At 38.7% G+C, this 22520-nt stretch overlaps 1 long non-coding RNA gene across 1 annotated transcript; it reads left to right on the top strand.

Annotated features, from left to right (window-relative positions):
* Nucleotides 1-5699: 5699 nt before the first annotated feature.
* Nucleotides 5700-20832, top strand: LOC130090811 (uncharacterized). The gene is made up of 4 exons (XR_008807733.1): nt 5700-6057; nt 8633-8851; nt 15349-15465; nt 20718-20832. It is a non-coding gene; the product is annotated as an uncharacterized LOC130090811 (long non-coding RNA).
* Nucleotides 20833-22520: the final 1688 nt, after the last annotated feature.

Raw genomic sequence — 22520 nt, 5'->3', positions numbered from 1 at the left:
GTGAACTTGACTAATTTAGGTAATTTGTATGAGTGACTTGTGGGAATGTTACCGCTACTAAACATGACTAATGCACAGAGATTGAACAGGACACACACACACACACACACTACAGAGATTGAACAGGACACACACACATACGGCAGAATCCCACATTCCTCCACCTCCTGCTACCAAAGCTCATCTGAGTCGTTGCCGGTGGACTTGAAAGCCAGAGAATGTGGGAGACTTGTGTGTTTTGATGTCCCTGTGTGTGTGTGTGTGTGTGTGTTCCAGGAAATATGTGAGCGCTGTGTTTCGGGGTGGCGTACAGTACCCATCTGGGCACCAGGTTGCGTGCGAGCGTGCCCTCTGATCATGTGTGGTGAGGTGGACACAAACACAACCCTGAGGCCTCCATGACCCCACCGGGGCCCGTGAGGTCAGCTGGGGTCAGGTCTGATGGTGGCCACAGGTGTTACCAAGCTCGCTCTCTCTGTGTGTGTGTGTGTGTGTGACAAAGTTAGTCCAAAACTCTATCTTTCTGTCTATGTGTGTGTCTGTCTAGCAGCTACCTGGCAACCACGCAAAACACCTGCATAATAACCACTCAGAATATTTTAACAAGTAACAACCAACCACTCAAAACACCATAGTAACGCCTCACCCAGAACAAAACATCCAGAAGACACTTGCAGTGCTATAGAGCTGGTAAGTCCCGCCCCTTCCGCTTACCCCGCTGGACCTCTAGGTTGAAAAATCGTCAATGCAAGTGAATGAGAGAAAATAATTATTTTCTAATCCCGTTTGAATTTTGCAATGAATGTGAACATATGTTGTCTGTGAATTTTTTATATAATTTTTTGTGTAAAGAATGCTACAATTTAGCTGGTAGAATTTTCATACGGTTAGACTTTGTGTGAGAGCACTTTGTGGACTACAACTCTTCACTGCTTTTTTTTTATTTACGTCACCACCACTAGCACACGGATCCCGCTAAACATGCCTTTGTTTGAATGGTGACATTTGGGTACAAAACACACAGGCATCTCGATCTAATTCCTTAGATTATCGCACCGTGATTTGTGGAGGGAAAATGTGTTATGCGGTGACGTCACATATGCGACGTGTAGTCTTTCTCGTTATGTCTGCTAGCCAAAGAATCATACAATATACTGTCAAACTCGTTACATGAGAAATTATATAAAAAATTCACAGACAACATATGTTCACATTCATGCCACAATTCAAATGGGATCAGAAAATAATTATTTTCTCTCATTCACTTGCATTGACGCTTTTTCAACCTAGAGGTCCACTTGGAGTTTTACAGATGGGCGGGACTTACCAGCTCTATAGCGACTGCTCAAAACAACTGCCTAGCAACACCCTAGTAACTAACCAGAACACCCTGCCTACTGTCTAGTAAGTGCCTAGCAATCACTCAGAACACCCTAGTAATGCCGCAGTAAGTGCCTATAGGCCTATAACGTTATCTAGAAAGACATTTGTAATGTTGTAGAAACCACTCTAAATACTTTAGCAGCTGCCTAACAACACCCTAGTAACTACCTTGAACACCCTGGCAATTTAGTAAGTGCCTAGCGACCATTTAGAACACTCTAGCAATGCCTTACCCAGAATATCCAGCCAGAAGGCACTTGCAATGCTGTAGCAACCACTCAAATCACTTTAGCAACACCCTAGTAACACCCTGAGCAACCACTCAGAACACCCTACTAACACCTTACCCAGAAAAAAGCCAGAATGCTGTAGCAACCACTCAAAACACTTTAGCAACACCCTAGTAACACCCTGAGCAACCACTCAGAACACCCTAGTAACACCTTACCCAGAAAAAAGCCAGAATGCTGTAGCAACCACTCAAAACACTTTAGCAACACCCTAGTAACACCCTGAGCAACCACTCAGAACACCCTAGTAACACCTTACCCAGAAAAAAGCCAGAATGCTGTAGCAACCACTCAAAACACTTTAGCAACACCCTAGTAACACCCTGAGCAACCACTCAGAACACCCTAGTAACACCTTACCCAGAAAAAAGCCAGAATGCTGTAGCAACCACTCAAAACACTTTAGCAACACCCTAGTAACACCCTGACAACTCTGAGCAACCACTCAGAACACCATACTAACACCTTACCCAGAAAAAACAGCCAGAATGCTGTAACAGCTAAAAAAACTTAGCAACCATTCAAAACACTTTTGCAACACCCTAGTAACTACACAGTAACACCTGGCTACTGTCTAGTAAGTGCCTAGCAGCACTCAGATCATGCTTGTTATACCTTACTTGGAAAAAAACTGCCAGAAGACATTTGTAATGTTGTAGAAACAATTTAAAACACGTTAGCAACTGCCTACCAACACCCTAGTTACTACCTAACACACCCTGACAAATGAGTAAGTGCCTAGCGACCATTTAGAACACCCTAGCAATGCCTTACCCAGAAAATCCAGCCAGAAGGGACTTGCAATGCTGTAGCAACCACTCAAATCACTTTAGCATCCTCATAGCAACACCCTAGTTATTAGCCTGAACACCTTGGCAACTGTCTAGTAAGTGCATAGAAACCACTCAGAACACCCTAGTAATGCCTTACAGCCAGAAGACACTTGTAATGCCATTAAAACCACAAACATTTTAGCAACTTAATAGCAACACCCTAGTAACCATCCAGAAGACCATAACAACTACTCAGAGCAACTCCAGCATTTAAACTATGTATTATATTCCATGTATTAAGTAGCCAGACAGCTATAGCAATTAACTTCATATTTTACAACTATTATTTACTTGCCAGAGCTATTTTTTCTCACGTTTGGTGCTTGGTGAGTGTTAATTTTAATTTGTGGGCTGTGTGTGTGTGTGTGTTAAGGAGGGCGGTCGACCTGACACACTCTAAAATAAATGCTCTTGCAAGTTCAGACATCCACCTGCATAAAACACACACACACACACACACATGCAGCACGGCATACGAATGCTGGAATGTAAACAAAAACGCTTGGTTTTGTGTGTGTGATTAATGTTTGTGTATGTTTATGTCTGGATTTAGACGGGCTTCTATGGTCATTTGCAGTGACCTTTCACACTGCCAAAAATAAGATGATCCTCTTTGATTTCCCACAGTATTCCAGGAGCTTGAAGACTCTTGCGAAGGAACCGTGTGTGTGGAGGCCATTAGAACTGATGATGTAATCGGGAGAAGGCCGCTGATTGGTTCAGTCAGATCCAACAACTTCTTGACTGTTTTTTTAAGCTGTGTCTGTGATGTCACTGTCACTGTGAAATCACTTCCCCTCCATGCTAATGTCAGTATATAATTCTTATTTGCATATAATTATGAATGAAACTGCATGCTTAAACATAAGAAAATTAATTCAACGTCAGTAAATTAGTTGGACCAACATGAGAAAATGTAGTTTGACGAATGCAATAAAGTTAAACGTGTAATAAAGTTAAACATAACTGAGTAAACCAAGTGGACCTAAACCAACTAAATTATGTTGACCCAACTAAACAGATTTTTTTTAATTAGCTAAATTAAAAACTTTGGTAACATTTTACTTAAAGCCTTTATGTATTTATGTTAAAGCCATTATAAAAGTATTTCTAATGCATTAATTATGCCTTGTAATGCGCCTCTTAATGCATTGTATAGTCTTATGAATAACTGTAACTGCAGTTATAATACGTTATCTAATCAATTAACACACTTTTATAACGTATAATACATTACAACACATGATAAACAACCAATTTCAAGATCTGCAAATATTATAATCCATTTATAATGCAATTTAACGTTGGTTACAGTTATTTATAAAAATATATAATGCATGATAATGTGCTTTATGAATATTATAATGCATCATACATAAGGGCTTCTTCAGTTATGTTAAGTAAACACACACTTTTTTTTGATTTCTTATTTGCATATAATTATGGATGAAACTGCATGTTTAAACATGTATTAAACCTCAGTAAATTAGTTGGACCAACATGAGAATATGTAGTTTGACGAATGCAATAAAGTTAAACATAACTGAGTAAACCAAGTGGACCTAAACCAACTAGATTCTGTTGACCCAACTAAACTGATTTATTATGAATCGGCTAAATTAAAAACTTTCTTCAGTTATGTAAAGAAAGGGTAATGAATAGCCTGTTAGATTGAAACTAACTCTGTGATCCAGTCTCTCGTCCTTCATGTTTGAAACGGGACAGATGCGTATGACGGATGTGTGCGTGAGTCTGTCACCTCATCATCGTTTGTCATGAGTGTTTCCTCTCCTCCTCTTCCTCCTCCTGTCGTTCCCCGAGTCCCAGCGCTGCGGTGGAGCAGAGGAGCCGAACGCATGTCCCTTCCGGGCCCCTGTAGCCGTCTCTCTCTCTCTCTCAGTCTCCAGTAACTTCCAGTAAAGCCATCAGAACGTCCCTGTGACGTGGTTAAAGATGGCGGCTCGGTTGGCATTGGTTGGCACAGAGAGGCAGCCTGGCATCACTGCAGGCCATGACAATCAGCTCCAGGCACTGACAAGCCTGTTGCTTAGCAACCCTATTGAACTTTGGCCTGCTTTACTGTGTTTCCAACGAGAGAGAGAGAGAGACCTTCATTTAGACCATAACGGGTTTGTGTATTATGATCATAGTGCGCATGGGTTTATAAAAAAAAAAAAGCTCTTCTGGGATATTTAACACTCTCAAAAAAACTAAAATGTATATATATTTCTAATCCAATATTATATATTTCACTTTTGAAAACTTTTTTTCACCCCTAAAAATGTAAACAGTGGCCTTATAGATGCTAATGGCATGATACATTAATATATACCATTTGACTGAATGATTACCTTGGTATTTATAAGGTGATTCAAATAATACCATCATGAAAAAGACCAAAAACATGACAGACAACTACAATTTTTGACTTTTTTAACAATTGTTAAATATTATTTCACTTTTGAATGTTTGAATGATGTTTTACCCCTAAGAATGAATGCGTTGTAAGCAAATGCAAAAGCGAAATAATATTTCACAGTTTTTTTTTTTAGGAAATTTGAAGAAATATATATTTGAAATTTAATATATTTTATTTTAATATATTTTCCTTAATTTTTATATTTTTTATTATTTTAAATATTTTATTTCCAGTCAATTTATTTAGTTTAATGTTTTCTTTTTCTTTTGTTATTTCTATTTTTTTTTAATATATAAAAATATTTACTTTATTTATTTTTACAATTTCGGTTTCATTTATTTTTATATAATTTTAAACTTTTTTAATGTTTTTTCATATTTCCAGTTAATTTATTTATTTGCATATTTTATTTAATTTCCATTTATTTTATTTTGTTTTTTATTTCATTTCATTTAAAAGCATTTACTTAATGTTTTTATTTTTTGCATTTCTTTTGTATTTTATATTTTATTATTTTTTACTTTTATTTATTTATAATTTTTCATATTTCCAGTAAATTTTTTTTTTTTTACATTTTATTATTTAATTGAATTTAATTTATTCACAGTAGTCTGAATGGGAATAGTGTTTTCTGTCAGCTGTGTTCTGGTCCAAATCAAACACACTCCTGAATCTCTGGCAGCCTGTTGCAAGAGCCGTCGCTTGTGGAGAAACCAGCAGATCCAAACCTCTATTTATACACACCAGATCGTTCGCACTCGTTCGTTAAGATCGTTCGCACTCGTTCGTTAAGTCTGTCTTGCTCGATCTGTCCAAGCACATGTCCAGGAATCCCATTTCTTTGTCTGTGTTTTAACACCAGAGAATTGAAACATGCACATGATGCTTTCAATTAACCTTTTGGATTATTAGTTCAAAACTAACATCCTATTTGATTAGAGCTATTTTAGAGCTGTGCAGTGTGTGTGTGTGTGTTTGAAGAGAGTGGGCTAATGGTTTTAATAACATTTACGAGAGCTTTGGTATTTCCCCTACAGCTGCATTCATTCTCTGCAAAGTGCCAACCGCGTTCTGGACGTGAAGAGAGAAAAAAGTGGCTTTAAACAAAACAGATGTGTCTCTACTACAGCAGGTTAGTGTGTGTGTGTGTGTGTGTGTGTGTGGAAAAACTCTAAACCAATGCAAGAAAGAGGGAATCTGACTCCCTGCAGCTGCTCCAGTGCAGATCAATGGAAGCTTTTTCTCAGAATCTAAACTGCAACTGTGAGAGAAAAAAAGTCAGAATTTATACAAATAAAAAAGGTAATAACTTCATCTTACAATTGTGATTTCTTTCTCATATTTCTAGGGGGAAAAAAACCCAGAAGTGTGAGATGTAAGCTTGCACCTACGAGTTTATTACTTGCAATTGCAATATAAACTCACAACTGTGAGAAACAAAGTCATAATTGTAAGAATAACAGTAAAAAAAAATGTTTATTTTTATTGCAAGTTTATTGCAAACTTCATCTTACAATTGTGACTTTTTATCTCATAATTCTGGGGGGAAAAATCATAAGTGTGAGCAATTACGAGTTTATTACTTGCAACGCGAGATATAAACTCGCAACTGTGAGAGAAAACAGTCCGAATTGTGAGAATAACAGTACAAATAAAAAGGTAATTGCAAACTTCATCTTACATGTGTGTGAGGAAAGTGTGAGATGGAATCTTGCAATTACAGGTTTTAACTTGCAACCGCGAGATATAAACTCGCAACTATGAGAAAATTGTGAGATAAAAAGTTGTAATGACCTTTTTTTCTTAGTTTTTGTTCTGTGGCGGAAACAAGCCAGATCAGCATAGATCCGAGAGTCAGTCGCACCTGTGTTGCCACGGTGATGATTGACAGCTCGCAGGATGACACTGACAGAGACATAAGGACATGCATGTAGAGAGAGAGATATTGGTGCCACACACACTCAAACTCCAGCGTTTGATCTCTGTGCCATCGTGAAAACCTGCAGGGATTTAAAGAGAGTTTTATTCCTGAACAGACCTGGGAATCATGGAAGGAAACTGACTCATTTGGTTTGATGTCTTGAGCAGTGAATCATGGGTACTGGAACTGAGCAGCTGGAGGTCTCGTGGAAAGAGTCGTGCTTTAAGATGCTTTGATCTGCATTATTCTTCAAAAACAGTATTTACCAAACGCTTTTCATTCTGAAAGCTCAAAGCACGAGTAATGTTCCCCAAAACACTGATATTTATTAATTGCATGTGACAAACAAGCAAAGAAAACATTTTTTGCTTATTAAAATGTACCCGTATTTACAATTTGTTTTCATTTAAGTGCGTTGACATTATATTCGGAAATTAAACTGCACTTTTGAAAATGTATTTTCATTGAATAACATTTAAACGTTTCATTTTATTTTTGACAGTTTCAAAAACAAAAGTTTGTCGGGACAAACTGTTATGTTGGCTTGACAATGCCTTGTCCGAGAGTTTGAAAGTTTATAAGCTTCCTAGCATATTTTATCATGTTGTTAAGCATGTTTTAGCACATTGCTAGCTTGACTTAGCACATTGCTAGCATGATTTAACGTGCTGCTATCATGAATTGGCACATTGCTAGCTTGATTTAACACGCTGCTGGTATGTTTTAACACATTGCTAGCATGAATTAGCATGTTGCTAGCATATTTTAACATTGCTAACATGATTTAGCTTGCAGTTAGCACATCGTTAGTATGAATTAGCATGCTGCTATCATAATTTAACATGCTGCATGTATTTAACATAATGCATTGTTTTAGCACGTTGTTATTATGAATTAGCATGTTGCTAACATAATTTAGCTTGCTGTCAACAGGTTTTAACATGTTGCCAACATGATTTAGCTTGCTGTTAGCACATCGCTAGTATGAATTACATGTTTAACATGATGCCTTGTTTTAGCACGTTGTTATTAGGAATTAGCATGTTGCTAATATAATTTAGCTTGCTGTTAACATGTTGCTAAGATGATTTAGCACATTGCTACCATGAATTAGCATGTTGCTAGCATATTTTAACATTGTTAACATGACTTAGCTTGCAGTTAGCACATCGCTAGTATGAATTAGCATGCTGCTATCATAATTTAACATGCTGTCTGTATTTAACATAATGCATTGTTTTAGCACGTTGTTATTATAATTTAGCATGTAGCACTAACATAATTTAGCTTGCTGTCAACAGGTTTTAACATGTTGCCAACATGATTTAGCTTGCTGTTAGCACATCGCTAGTATGAATTACATGTTTAACATGATGCATTGTTTTAGCACGTTGTTATTATGAATTAGCATGTTGCTAATATAATTTAGCTTGCTGTTAACATGTTGTTAAAATGATTTAGCACATTGCTACCATGAATTAGCATGTTTCTGGCATGTTTTTTTTTCATGTTGTCCGTAAGTCCGATCACTCTCAGAAGAATAACCTTAAATATGATTTCTGTACGTTGTTTTTGTCAAGCCAACATATTGGTGTTTCATATTTGCATTTGCTGTGCATCCAAAATACGACATGCGTTTGTAATATTAGCCAGATTCTTGCATTTCTGAAATGCTTTGTTTTTTTTTAAGGGCCCCACTGTCACTCTGCGGCCCCTAAATATTTGGACATGCCGTTTGATTAACTGTCGCTGTTTTCACAGTCAGAGTCTTTCTCTTTTTTTCCAGTGACCTTCCAGCTTCAGTTTTGCTCTTGCTGTTTTCCCTCCACAAAGCCAAACAATCAGCTCCGCTCAGGAACCGCAGACGGACCGTCTAAACGCGAAGCCGAGTGCAAGTCATTAGCGTCCCGCTGGGCTCCGCGCAGGTCTTGAACTGACACCAAACGTCCCGACAGACCCGCGTCGAAACCGCTCAGTCTTTCCCAGACTGCAGCAAATTCTCAAGGTGATTTTTCTGTCTTCTGGCTTGGTTTAGTCAAGAGTTTGGGCCTCCTGTTGAGTCATTAATAGATTAGCATTCATTCTGGAAACAATGAGGCACAGAATCATAGCGGTATAGAAACTAGAGTCCTATGTTTTTAAAGAAAATATGAGTGGTGGTTCCTGATGTCAAACTCTTTGCCACAGTGCTAGGATATTGTGGTTGCCAGGACTGGGTTACTAAAACCATAAAACTGTTCTCCTTGTATAGAATCTTTGTGGCATAAAGCGTTCTTTAGAATTGAGTCAAGAACCCTAGAGTTCAATATAGAACCCCATTGAATCTTTCTGGCATCAAAGTTCTTTAAACTTGAGTCAAGAACCGTATAGTTTTATATAGAGCCTCGCTGAACCTTTTTTGGCATTAAAGTTCTTTTAAATTGAGTCAAGAACCCTAGACTTCTATATAGAACCTCACTGAACTTTTCTGGCATAAACGTTCTTTAAAATTGAGTCAAGAACCCTAGCGTTCTATATAGAACCACATTGGACCTTTTTGGAATAAAGTTTCTTTAAATTGAGTCAAGAACCCTAGAGTTCTATATAGAGCCGCATTAAACCTTTCTGGCATAAAGGTTCTTTAGAATTGAGTCAAGAACCCTAGAGTTCTATATAGAACCCCATTGAATCTTTTTGGCATAAAAGTTCTTTAAACTTGAGTCAAGAACTGTATAGTTTTATATAGAACCTCGCTGAACCTTTTTGGAATAAAAGTTCTTTTAAATTGAGTCAAGAACCCTAGAGTTCTATATAGAACCTCACTGAACTTTTCTGGCATAAAGGTTCTTTAGAATTGAGTCAAGAACCCCAGAGTTCTATATAGAGCCGCATTAAATCTTTCTGGCACAAAGGTTCTTTAAAATTGAGTCAAGAACCCTAGAGTTCTATATAGAGCCGCACTAAACCTTTCTGGCATAAAGGTTCTTTTAAATTGAGTCAAGAACCCTAGAGTTCTATATAGAGCCGCATTAAACCTTTCTGGCATAAAGGTTCTTTAGAATTGAGTCAAGAACCCTAGAGTTCTATATAGAGCCGCATTAAAACCTTTCTGGCATAAAGGTTCTTTAGAATTTAGTCAAGAACCCTAGAGTTCTATTTAGAGCCGCATTAAACCTTTCTGGCATAAAGGTTCTTTAAAATTGAGTCAAGAACCCTAGAGTTCTATATAGAGCCGCATTAAACCTTTCTGGCATAAAGGTTCTTTAAAATTGAGTCAAGAACCCTAGAGTTCTATATAGAACCTCACTGAACTTTTCTGGCATAAAAGTTCTTTAAACTTGAGTCAAGAACTGAATAGTTTTATATAGAACCTCGCTGAACCTTTTTGGCATAAAAGTTCTTTTAAATTGAGTCAAGAACCCCAGAGTTCTATATAGAACCCCATTAAACCTTTCTGGCATAAAGGTTCTTTAAAATTGAGTCAAGAACCCTAGAGTTCTATATAGAGCCGCATTAAACCTTTCTGGCATAAAGGTTCTTTAGAATTGAGTCAAGAACCCTAGAGTTCTATATAGAACCGTATTGAATCTTTTTGGCATAAAAGTTCTTTAAACTTGAGTCAAGAACTGTATAGTTTTATATAGAACCTCACTGAACTTTTCTGGCATAAAGGTTCTTTAGAATTGAGTCAAGAACCCCAGAGTTTTATATAGAGCCGCATTAAATCTTTCTGGCACAAAGGTTCTTTAAAATTGAGACAAGAACCCTAGAGTTCTATATAGAGCCGCACTAAACCTTTCTGGCATAAAGGTTCTTTAAAATTGAGTCAAGAACCCTAGAGTTCTATATAGAACCTCACTGAACTTTTCTGGCATAAAGGTTCTTTAAAGTTGAGTCAAGAACCCTAGAGTTTTATATAGAACCCCATTAAACCTTTCTGGCACAAAGGTTCTTTAAAATTGAGTCAAGAACCCTAGAGTTCTATATAGAGCCGCATTAAAACCTTTCTGGCATAAAGGTTCTTTAAAATTGAGTCAAGAACCCTAGAGTTCTATATAGAGCCGCATTAAAACCTTTCTGGCATAAAGGTTCTTTAAAATTGAGTCAAGAACCCTAGAGTTCTATATAGAACCTCACTGAACTTTTCTGGATTAAAGGTTCTTTAAAGTTGAGTCAAGAACCCTAGAGTTCTATATAGAGCCGCATTAAAACCTTTCTGGCATAAAGGTTCTTTTAAATTGAGTCAAGAACCCTAGAGTTCTATATAGAGCCGCATTAAAACCTTTCTGGCATAAAGGTTCTTTAGAATTTAGTCAAGAACCCTAGAGTTCTATATAGAGCCGCATTAAACCTTTCTGGCACAAAGGTTCTTTAAAATTGAGTCAAGAACCCTAGAGTTCTATATAGAGCCGCATTAAACCTTTCTGGCACAAAGGTTCTTTAAAATTGAGTCAAGAACCCTAGAGTTCTATATAGAGCCGCACTAAACCTTTCTGGCATAAATGTTCTTTTAAATTGAGTCAAGAACCCTAGAGTTCTATATAGAACTGCATTAAATCTTTCTTCTAAGAGTGTAGATGCCATGACTGTAGGTCAGTGTCCTCTTTCTCTGTCTGTCATTCTCTCACACCTGCATTAGTGCCACTGCTCAGTAAAACACATTCCCAGTTTCATGTGGCGTTTTTCCACAGATGTGACGGCCCTAAGAGGAAGTAATTGCATGTGTGTGTGTGTGTGTGTGCTGTACATTCCTGCACCTGTGTGCTGGTGTGTGTGTTTATTGGAAAGGCGGTAGAGATATAATTGGAAGTGTTGGGCTCTCTGGCGGTTCCCTGCGGCTCAAACCCTTGGCGGGGGAAGAAACGGGGCTGTGGACAGATCAGGGGCTTTAGGGTTTCGCACGGGGGGGTTACTTACAGGGGCAGAAATTGGTCCCAGCTGTCAAGTCAAAGCTCAAGGAACTGCCCGACAAACACTGTCACGTATTCAACTACGGCTCACAGGTACAGTTGTCAGGTGTTTTTCAGTGTTAAAGTAAATATTCCGATCCCACACTGTTGAAAATATCCTGTTAAATTTATGGTAAAAAAAAAAAAACCTTGCCAGATGTTGTTGCACAGTATTTTGGTGCCTATATATTTTGCAATTTGGTTATATAACTGTATTGAAAAATAGCTGCACTGTATACCTTCAAGAGGCCATTATGCCCTTTTTGAGTCTTGATTGTGTGTTTTAGTCTCTACTAGAACAGGTTTTCCCGCTTGAATGTTGATTATTTTCCTCATATTCTCCATTGTTGCGGCTCCTCTCTTCCCAGTCTGGCAGTAACGCTCTGTTTACTTCCTGTCTCTATGAAGCCCCTCCTTCTGAAAAGCACACTGTGCTCTGATTGGTCGGCTGGATCAGTGTGCTGTGATTGGTCGAGCGTTTCGAGTGTGTTTGGGAAATGTCCCGCCTCTTTCCATAACCACCAGTTTAACACACTACTAACTAACTCAACCAGGCCCCGCCCCTTTAATCTGCGTATGAATTATTATAATGAGGAATATTGTGACGTGTTCGTTCCCGGAAGAAACTCGAGACTACAATGGAGGCGTTTCAGGAGTTCAGAAACACTGACACTGATATACAGAAGAACTGCCGCTGAAGGGACTTTGTGCTTTGGACTACATCATAATTAATATTGATTAACAAGTGATTGGCAGAATGTCTAGATGACCTCAATAAATATGACATAATTTCCTCAGCTATATGTGTGTGTGTGTGTGGGCCCTGTGTCCATGGGATTATTGTCATTATTATGATTATTATAGGCTTTGGACATGCCAGAGCAGTTCAATGAGCCTCACCACACATTCCAGCATCCATTCAGATTCATTTGGCTTCTTCAAATAAATATTTATCAGTCAGAGTGGGCGAACGCTTCGTTAGGCTTGATAATTCCTGGCGCGTTGGGCAGAGACGGGGCAGGAGGGGTTCTGGCGCAGGACGTCCTTCAGGGGTCGATGGACCAAAGCTCAGGCACTCGACGCGTGGAGGAGAGACACCAGAGTTTGAGTTTAACAGCCCGAGCTCCTGAATGTCTCAGTTGTTTCTCATAAGCCCCTTTCACACAGTGCGTTGATCTCGGGAAATTGCCAGAACGCCTTGTGTGTGAACGCAAACACGACCCGGGATCGATGCCGGGTTGGGGATCTAGTAACAAAAGCTGTGTTCAGTCCGGGAACGTGCGCTGTGTGAACAAATGCCGTAATCAATGCCGTGTCGTAATGATGACGCTGAAGCCGGGATCGTTCGCCAGCGAGTGAAACAGTACGTAATGCGCTAGTTTATCATCGAATCAGAGAAAGAAATGGACAAGCGCAAGCTTCAGACTCTGCTGAGACATTGTCACATCAATGTCACGTGTCTTTACGGGATTTTTACGGGTTGTGTGTGAACGCACTCTCTGATTCCGGAAAATCACTGGCAGTGTGAATGAACCAAAATCAAACGAACCCGGGTCGAATCCCGGGTCACTTTATCCGTGTATTTTCCGGAAACTCTGTGTGAAAGGGGCTATATGGACCCTAATAATCTGATTGTAATCGGACCAGTCGCACAATCATAATAAAAAAGTAACAAGTAACCACGTCAATCTGAATGAATCGGCCAGATCTGATTTAAAATTTCATTTGGATTGTAAGTGGTTTATTCCTTTTCTAATCCGATCGAAAGGACATGTAAACACTTGATCGGATTGAAAACTGAAACTGAAAGGACTGCGCATGTGTAATGCCGTATGACGCGTTGTTCGCGCTGTCATTCTGAAATCCTCTTAGCACTCATCATCTTTGATCACCAAAATGACATTTTTAAATGTTTTCTCCTTGAACATGTCTTATGATATCTTGAATGTAACTCGACACCCTTGCCTCATTTAGCATTCGCTGTTCTATGAATATGCAAATGAGCCCCGCCTCCACTCACTCCCTCAGCTCAGAGATCCACTGGTTGACGATCACACGTTGATCTGATTGGTTACAAGGTCGTTTGTGACGTCAGAAACACCAGCGATTTCAAACCGTGTGTTTGAGACTGTCTTTGGTTCACTGCAGTTTTAAGCAGAAAATACTCAGCAATGCTGTCGACTTATGAATTACACATTGTCTTAAAGCGTATTAAAAACACCACATAGACACATAAACAACTGTGAAGGGGAGCGGGACAGTCCTCGCTTCAGACTCCACAGGATAAATGCAGGCAGCACGGCTCAACGGTTCATGTGCTCGTCGGTCCATAATTATCAGGACCCGAAATAGATCAATATTAAGTCTGCTTTTTAAAACAAAGAAAAGGAGGATGGTTAGTGTGCAACAACAGCGGGGAAGTCTGTATATTCGTGCAGTGTGCGTATGTCAAAAGATTAACTCCGATCAGAAGCTTGTGACATATAAACGCGCACATCAACCCGATCATTTTTTTAGCGTTCATGTAAACACTACGTTCGGATTCATCAATCGGAATTAATTAATTCAGATTGAAGCAAAAAGTGTCCATGTAAACGTAGCTATAGACAACAATGGGATCAAAAAGTCTCCTTTAGAGTGTCTCAAACTGGCTCCGATTTGCCAAGATACTGAAGGTCAGATCTCAAAAAACTATTTTTCCATTCAAACTTGTGCGCAAAATTGGAATATGGCATAAAACATTTGCGAATAAAACGGCGTTTCTGTCACGGTTCCTAAGTCTAGTTTGGACTTTTTGTGTCACGAGTTCTTTAGGTCAGTTCTGTTTGTGTTTCTCTGTCGGGTATCGATGTTACGTGTGTGTGTATAGCTCTCTCTGTTCAGATTTACCTTTATGCCTTTGGATTTATTAAAGCATTCGCTCTTCATCATCGTGTTCGAGTTTGATCATCTACACAACGTTGTGACCGTTCCCATCCCATGTGTTCAAGAGAACAAAATCGTCACTTCCTGGGAAACTGGTGTAAAATATCAGTAATAAACTGTGCGTTTCTGCACTCGGGCTGTTTTCCCTCCATCATAAACGAGTGTCTCAGAGCGTCAGACGAAACACAGTAAACGCTGTCATGTTCTCTGGCGTTCGGATGCTGGTGTTTGTGAACACACTCGTGTGTGTGAGACGCTTCTGGAGGGAATTACACCAAATCATTCTGATCACACACTTTGACTTTCAGAAACACCAAACCAACATTTGAGATGCTGCGATGCCATTGGTCCGCTGGTTACTCCAGTTATCCAATCACAGCCTCTCATGTGAGTTTCTTGCTGTGCATTGAGGGATTTTTTCGGTAAGTGTGTTTCCATAGTGGTTTATGTCTTCTGTAATCGCTCATAATCCTTCACTTTGTATGAGAGAAAGATCTGTGCTTACACAGAAATTCTGAGCATTTGGTGCAGTCAGACATTATAAAAAAAAATGCATTGTGCATTATTAGATAATCTGCTTAAAACATGATTTAAGTATATGCATGCATTGGTTTGGTGATTTTTTTTTTTTCTTTTTTTCTTCTTCAAGGAATCAAAGCCATGATGTTGCAGACCTTCAGCGATCCACTCATGTGAAATATCTCAAACGCAACATGACCTTTTTCTTCAAAGAGCCACAATTTAAACCAGAAGGCCTGCAAACCAGGTTAGTTCGAGGACGTGAAATATGAGGGTTTGCTAGACTAGTCATGTGGTGCTCAGGCGTTTATACTGTCAAAACCGCTCTGTATTTGCATTGTTTATAATATATGGTCTTAACATAGTCATGTATGTATTCTCACAGATTAAAGTCTTGTTTTAAATTAGTTTTCAATGTAATATATCGGGGTTATTATAGTTTACCAACTAAACTAAAACCATAAAAAAACACATTTTTGTTGCTTTAAATAAAGTAATCTTTAACTGAAATACAACCCCATTTCCAGAAAATTTGGGACATTTTGTCAAATGCAATTAAATCAATAATCTATGATTTGTTTATTTATTTAACTGGCAAAAGTACAAAGAAAAACATTTGCGATGTTTGCACTGACCAGTTTAAAGGTGCAGTGTAGGGGTGACCCCGAATAGTTGAAGATTCGATGCTTCGATAGGAGGAGCCTGATTCGACTACCAATCTCATGGTCGAATCTTCGCAGATGTGTTATTAAATGAGGATTATGTCATTTTGGCTATATGAGTGTGCTCAATGTCTGATTTCACATAGAACTACTGGTTTTCTGTCAATACGTTAATATACAGCCTATTATGATAATGCTGTCAATAAAAATGTGCAAAGAAAGAAGCTTTTAATAAATATTTTTTAACGTGCGTGCAGCGTAAATAAATCCAAACACCCCGTGACAGATTTAAGTTTCACTTTCGATCCGTGACCGACAGAGGAGCGTCTTGTCGGCAGGGATTTAAAACTTTAAAAATGTCTGGGATAAGAAAATCTAAAGATGCACACCATCAGAAGGATATTCTCCAAGGCTGGATTTAGCATCAGGAAAATCATGATCGCACTTCTGCCGGCCAACGTTAACAGGTTGGTTTTCCTCGGATCGTTCTAAAACGCTTAACGTGAAAAAAGCTTTTAAAACGCTTAAATGGCACTTTTACGTGCTTAATGTGCTTTAGCTACGTGCTTACTGCTTAGGCTACACACCTTAAGAAACCATTCCATGTGCAGATAAGCAGATGAACCCAGAATATGAACGCAACGCGTTTCTCCTATAGAAAGTCACGTAAAGCTTTTTCTTTAACGGTTTTCTATGGGAGGAAAATGCTTAACGTAGCCTATAATAAAACGCGTTGCGTTCATATTCTGGGCTCATCTGCTTTTCTGTAGGCTATATAATATGCTTTATTAATAAGGTGTGTACAGAATTTGATCTTTTAATATAACAGTTTTAGGACATTAAGCCGTTAAGCGTTTTTCACGTTAAGCGTTTAAGAATGTATTTTATCCGCGCACACAATTTGAAAAGACTCAAACGGACACAGGCCGAGTTAAAGACTGGATTTTGTTTTTTCGATCAGGTATGGGTACAAGTGATTTCAAAACATTTCAGCCGGTTCTAATTTGATTTTTGGATACTGTGAACACGTTTAGCTAAAGACTGCCGCTCCAGTTTAGCGTTTATTGTTTCTGCAGTTAAAAAGACAAAGTTGACAATCCTGGCCATACTTTCATTATTTTAATAATTTCTTTATTTTAATTTTATTAATTGATCACTCAGGGTGATCTAATTTAACTATTTGTGACTTGTGTTTTGAATATTTTTTCCCCTGCACTTTAGGCATTTTGCACACATTTGTTCTGCTTCCTTTGACTTGATTCTGACTTATTTGGTTTTGTATTTTTATTTATAAATGTATATTGTGTTCTTAATTGTTGATTATTTTTCAGTGCATCGATGTTGCGCTGTAGGCCTACTTAGAGCATGCTCGTACAGGCAATTCAGCCGATTTAATTTGATTTGCATGTGAAATGCAAATCTTATCTGCAGTGTGGCCTTTCTGCAGTTATTTATGTTATAAATAAACTAAGAAATTTAGAAAAAAAAAAGAAGTTAGAAATTTTTTAGTTTTATTGATCCAAAATGTTTTTTATACATTTTCTTCTATATCTTTGTGTGATGTTCTGTACATCGCGGCTTTAAAATGTTAAAGCCCCGCCCCCTCCCCAACACCACACATGATTCGACTATTAGTCGACTATAGGCAGGACTTGACGAATCTGATTCGACTATGAAAATCCTTAGTCGGGGACACCCCTAGTGCAGTGTGTAATTTTCAGCGGCATCTAGTGGTGAGGTTGTGAATTGCACCCAACAGAAGTTACGGTGGCCGACAGGAAGTGATGTCGTCATCTGAGACAGCAGAGAGTAGCCAGTTAAGCTATGAGGTTTCTTTACAAAGATAAATGAAGAAATTAGGTTTACTTAATTATTCAGTAAAACGATATGTTATTGCGAATATTATTGTTACTTGTTCATCATTGTGTCAGTGTTTATTCGCTGACTTTAGCTTGCTTCTTTGCATGAAGTACAACATATTGATGAAACGCGTTTGTCCGTTTTGGGCCACCGTAGAAACATGTCGATGTAAGGGGACCCGCGGTGTGTGTTGATAGAAATGGCTCATTCTAAGGTAATAAAAGTTAATTACCGTAAAACTTCAAATAGTAGCCCGGGCTTTTATTTTCCCAAATCGTCGAACTGCACCGGCTTGTATTTGAGACAGGCGTCTATATGAGACAGGCCTTTATAATTTAGTGTTGAGATGTTGTTCATTGAGTGTAGGCCTAGAGTCTCTAATCTCTAAAAATCCCCAAATGCTCCACGTGAAACTTCCGACCTTTTACTATCGTGTCAACTGATTTTGATTAATATGCGCGAGGGAGAGAGAGCAAGACAGCGCTCGTGTTGTTTGAAGACGTGAGAGTGCGCGCGGCTGGGGCGATCTCTCTCTCTGCTCGTAACGTCATTCTGTTCTACATCACTCATCGATCAAAAAAGGCTTTGGAGGGACAACAATTTGCGTTGGCGGCCGCCAAAAAGAGGACGATCTGACGGTTTTAGAAGATTAAATACAACCCGAAACTAAAAAGCAGACCCGACCTCTATTTGAGACCGGCCTTTATTTACCCAAACCTGCAGCCACACCAGGCGTGTAAAAGAGACAGGCGTCTATTTGGGACTCGGCTATTATTTGAAGTTTTACGGTAAGTAAGGTCTATATACACCACTGAAAACATAGTTATGTATATGATATTGCATTTCTGTCAACAGATCCTCCTAAATATTACACAATGCACCTTTAAAGGTACAATATGCAGGAATTTTCACCACCAGGGGTCGCTAACCTCTTACAATAACAAAGGCGTATATTAATGACGTATATTCCACATTAAGCGTAAGTATGGATCTTGTCGTCAAGCTGATGGATCTTTTATGGATGAGTGAATACATTGATGTTTTTAACATGACTGTGGTGTGAAGCAGGGCGCGATTGCTAGATGTACACCAGCGCCACACGCAACGCGAGTCCCGCAGATATAAAGGAATAAGGACATTTCATTCTACCGAACTACACGCAAGTGCTGAATTAATACTCACACAGGTCAGTTTATTAGGGGAATTAAACTTGAGGTAACGCAGCGCTGTTTCACTTGCTCTAACAGTTAACGTTACACTATCACACTAAATGCCATTTAAGTGTGTTGAATGTTGTTAGTTAGGTTGTTTGTTGGCTGTATGAGACTAAGCTAGATCAACATTAGAAGAACATACAGATCATAATCTAACATTTCATCATGTTGAACTAAATAACAACATTGATTAGTTTTATGTACATTTGCTCACCTGTCTAATAAAGTACGCAACACTCGCGTCTCTGTCGAGTCGAAGTTAGTCGCGGACGTGGAGCTCTCGGCTTCTCGAAAGATGTTGATCTTCGTTCTAGTCCTCTTTTTGTCTCAAAGTCTGCTTGCCATGGTCTATAATGTTTGAACAAAACAACAACAGTGTGTGCGTTTTGCTAAGCATAACCCAGTTGTCCAAGTCTGTCGCCATGGTTACTATGGCAGTGCGAGCGCAAACCGAGGCTAACGCGGATATGACGCCATTGACTGGCGACTCCTCACCCCTGCTCACACGCCCCGTTTCCTCGGTTAAAATCGCAATTTTCTCACAATTTACAAATAGTGGGAAACATTTGGGATATTGTAAGTAATCAACTAAACAAAATATATAACATTGGCCTAGTGGTTTTTGGATATTTTACTGCAAAAATCCTACATATTGTACCTTTAATTGCAGCCATCAAAATTTGTTTATATTTATACATTTGAATCTAATTTGGCCAGTGAAAACATTTTACTAAACTTGTCTTTGTACTTTCGTCAGTAAATAAAGGTTCAAGAGAATTAACAAATCACAGATTCTTGATTTTATTGCATTTTACAAAATGTCCCAACTTTGCTTGCTTGGCATTAATTGCATTGTATAAGTCGCTTTGGAATAGACGTCATTTCGCATTTTAGATGATAAAAAGTGACTTGTATTACAAACATTTAACAACATTTTTATTTTTTGGAATAGTATGCACAATTAGTTCACGTTAAGACCTGAAATGAGAACGTAAATGTGTTAAAACATCATGTTTAAGCTCCAAACCCTTCTGAAAATGTTGCGGGAACGTTCTATTAATGTTATTTAAAGAACCTTTTGTCTTAAAATCCCCCTGTCGTCAATAATTTAACCCTTAAAACTCATCTTTGATCACCAAAATGACATTTTTAAATGTTTTCTCCTTGAACATGTCTTCATGCCTTAAAATATCTTGAATGTAATTCGACACCCTTGCCTCATTTAGTATGTGCGGTTCTATGAATATGCAAATGAGCCCCGCCTCCACTCACTCACTCACTCAGAGATCCACTGGTTGACGATCACACGTTGATCTGATTGGTTACAAGGTCGTTTGTGACGTCAGAAACACCAGCGATTTCACACCGTGTGTTTGAGACTGTCTTTGGTTCACTGCAGTTTTAAGCAGAAGATACTCAGCAATGCTGTCGACTCATGATTTACACATTGTCTTAAAGCATATTAAAAACACCACATAGACACATAAACAACATTAAAAACTTGATTTTTAACACACACATAACCAAGCATTACTGAAAGATGTGTGGATGTTCTATAGGCCACACACACACACTCATGTCAGTATTCGCGTCGATTAAAGTCTTGTTTTAAAAGTGTGCGTGTGAAGTTTGCGAATGCAGATGTATAATGTGATGTTGGTGCGTCAGATCTTCCCGGATTAACCAACATCCTGAAAATGTCTTCAGCTTTAACCCCAGCACCTAATTTCTGATGCCCTCTCCTCTTTCTTCTCCCTCCAAAGTAAATAAACCTTCATCTGAAGCGAAGCAAATGCCTCTCCGACTCCCTAACCGCCGCGCGAGAGCGTTTTTATCGGTGTTTTTCTGTATCTACGGTGGCAGAGGGACACACACACAGACACACACACACACACACACATGGGCCTCGTCCCGGCGCTGGAGAATCAAGCCAAGCCTTTGAGGCCCGTGGCCACATGAACACTCATTTATTTCCCCGTCCAAAGCGAGGTCTGCGGGAAGAGGAGTGCGCCGCTCTCTGCCGCTCTCCCAAAAGGAAGATTATTTTAAAAAGAGGCCTATCTGCTGAGCCCGCACTTTTCCTGTATCAAACCCGCCTTTCAACAGCCGGTCCCGCTTTCAACATGCACTTTATGATGAGCTTTAGGCCTGTGAGATGCAAATGAGCCCGTGAGGAGCACCAGAACGACTCTGTGCTGTCGGGCTCCCGATAATCATGACTGACGTGTGACCTGCGCTCGGATTAGGGCTGGCCAATACATCCAATAAGCACCCTATATTTGTGATGATTTTAATACCGATATGTAAAATTGAGCAACATTGTGATTATCTAATGTGCAATTTTTTTTTATTTGTCCTAAATGTGTTATTTACCAAAATCCTGGTTTAGAGTAAAAACAGCTTTAGAGTTGGCAAGTTTGATTCATTACATGAATCCGTTCAAACCGTCTAAACCGATCCAATGATTCATGTGAGAAATAAATGAATATATATATATTACCGGTAGTGCTGTCAAATCGATTAATTGCGATTCATTTTTTTACATAGCATGTGTATATACATTTTATTGTATGTATATATATATGTATGTGTGTGTGTGTATACATATTACACATATTATATAAACAAAACATTGATTTTATTAATCGTGATTGATTGATTTGACAACACTATATTCACAATATAATTGAAAATATAAAATATTATATTTTGTGTTCATTTTGTCAAAACAGCAATATTTTTTAATTGTGCAGTAATTACGATATTACGCATTTAATTGTCAATTTCTGTTGAAATTATGGTTCCTCTGACTGAGAAAAGTCTGCATTTTTTGCCGTTTCAGGGCAAAAAAAATATAAATGAAATAACAAGATTTATTAATAAAAAAAAGAAATAAAAAAAATAAAATAAAATAATGTACAGCCCCCAAAAGTTTTTGTTTTTGTATCTTAAAAATGTCAAAACAGTCCATTAAGAGTGTTTGCATTGTACATGCTGTTGTTAATGCATTATAATGCATGCGCAGTAAAATAGGCCACTGTCCGCGAGAGGAATGCAGTGTTGATATGTCAGCTTACACAATAGCTTATAAAATATTTTAGTAAGCAGCTTTCAACTCTGGCCTTTGAGTCTTAAATGAGGCATTAGTTTCATTTCGCTCTACAAACCTTTTCATTTGGACAAACCTGTTTTTCTTTTCTTTCTTTTTTCCGGGACGGATGTGCCCTGGACTTGAACTCTGGCAGGATTTTTTCCCTTTTCCAAAGCCTGTGGCACCTGTACCAACCGCAGTACCATCTGCTTGGCATTCAGCGTCCAATAACACATTTCTGGGATAAACTCCGACACACACACACACACACACACACACACACACACACAGAGAGGTTGGTGGGCGGTGGAAAGGATGTGTGTCGACCGCTGGATTGGTCTGTTAGACACATTGTTTTAATTGCCGAAGCTGAAGATGCCCCAGCTGGGCTTTGGGAGTGAACGGGACAGTTATCCGGGGAGGTCGGGATGGGAATGTTTAGGAGGAGATTCTGTCCGGAGGAATGTGCTGTAAC

This window comes from Rhinichthys klamathensis, unplaced genomic scaffold (genome assembly GCF_029890125.1).
Source record: "Rhinichthys klamathensis goyatoka isolate OS25496 unplaced genomic scaffold, OSU_Roscu_1.1 h1tg000151l_1, whole genome shotgun sequence".
Lineage (NCBI taxonomy): Eukaryota > Metazoa > Chordata > Actinopteri > Cypriniformes > Leuciscidae > Rhinichthys > Rhinichthys klamathensis.
This window is presented reverse-complemented; position numbering and strand designations above follow the sequence as displayed.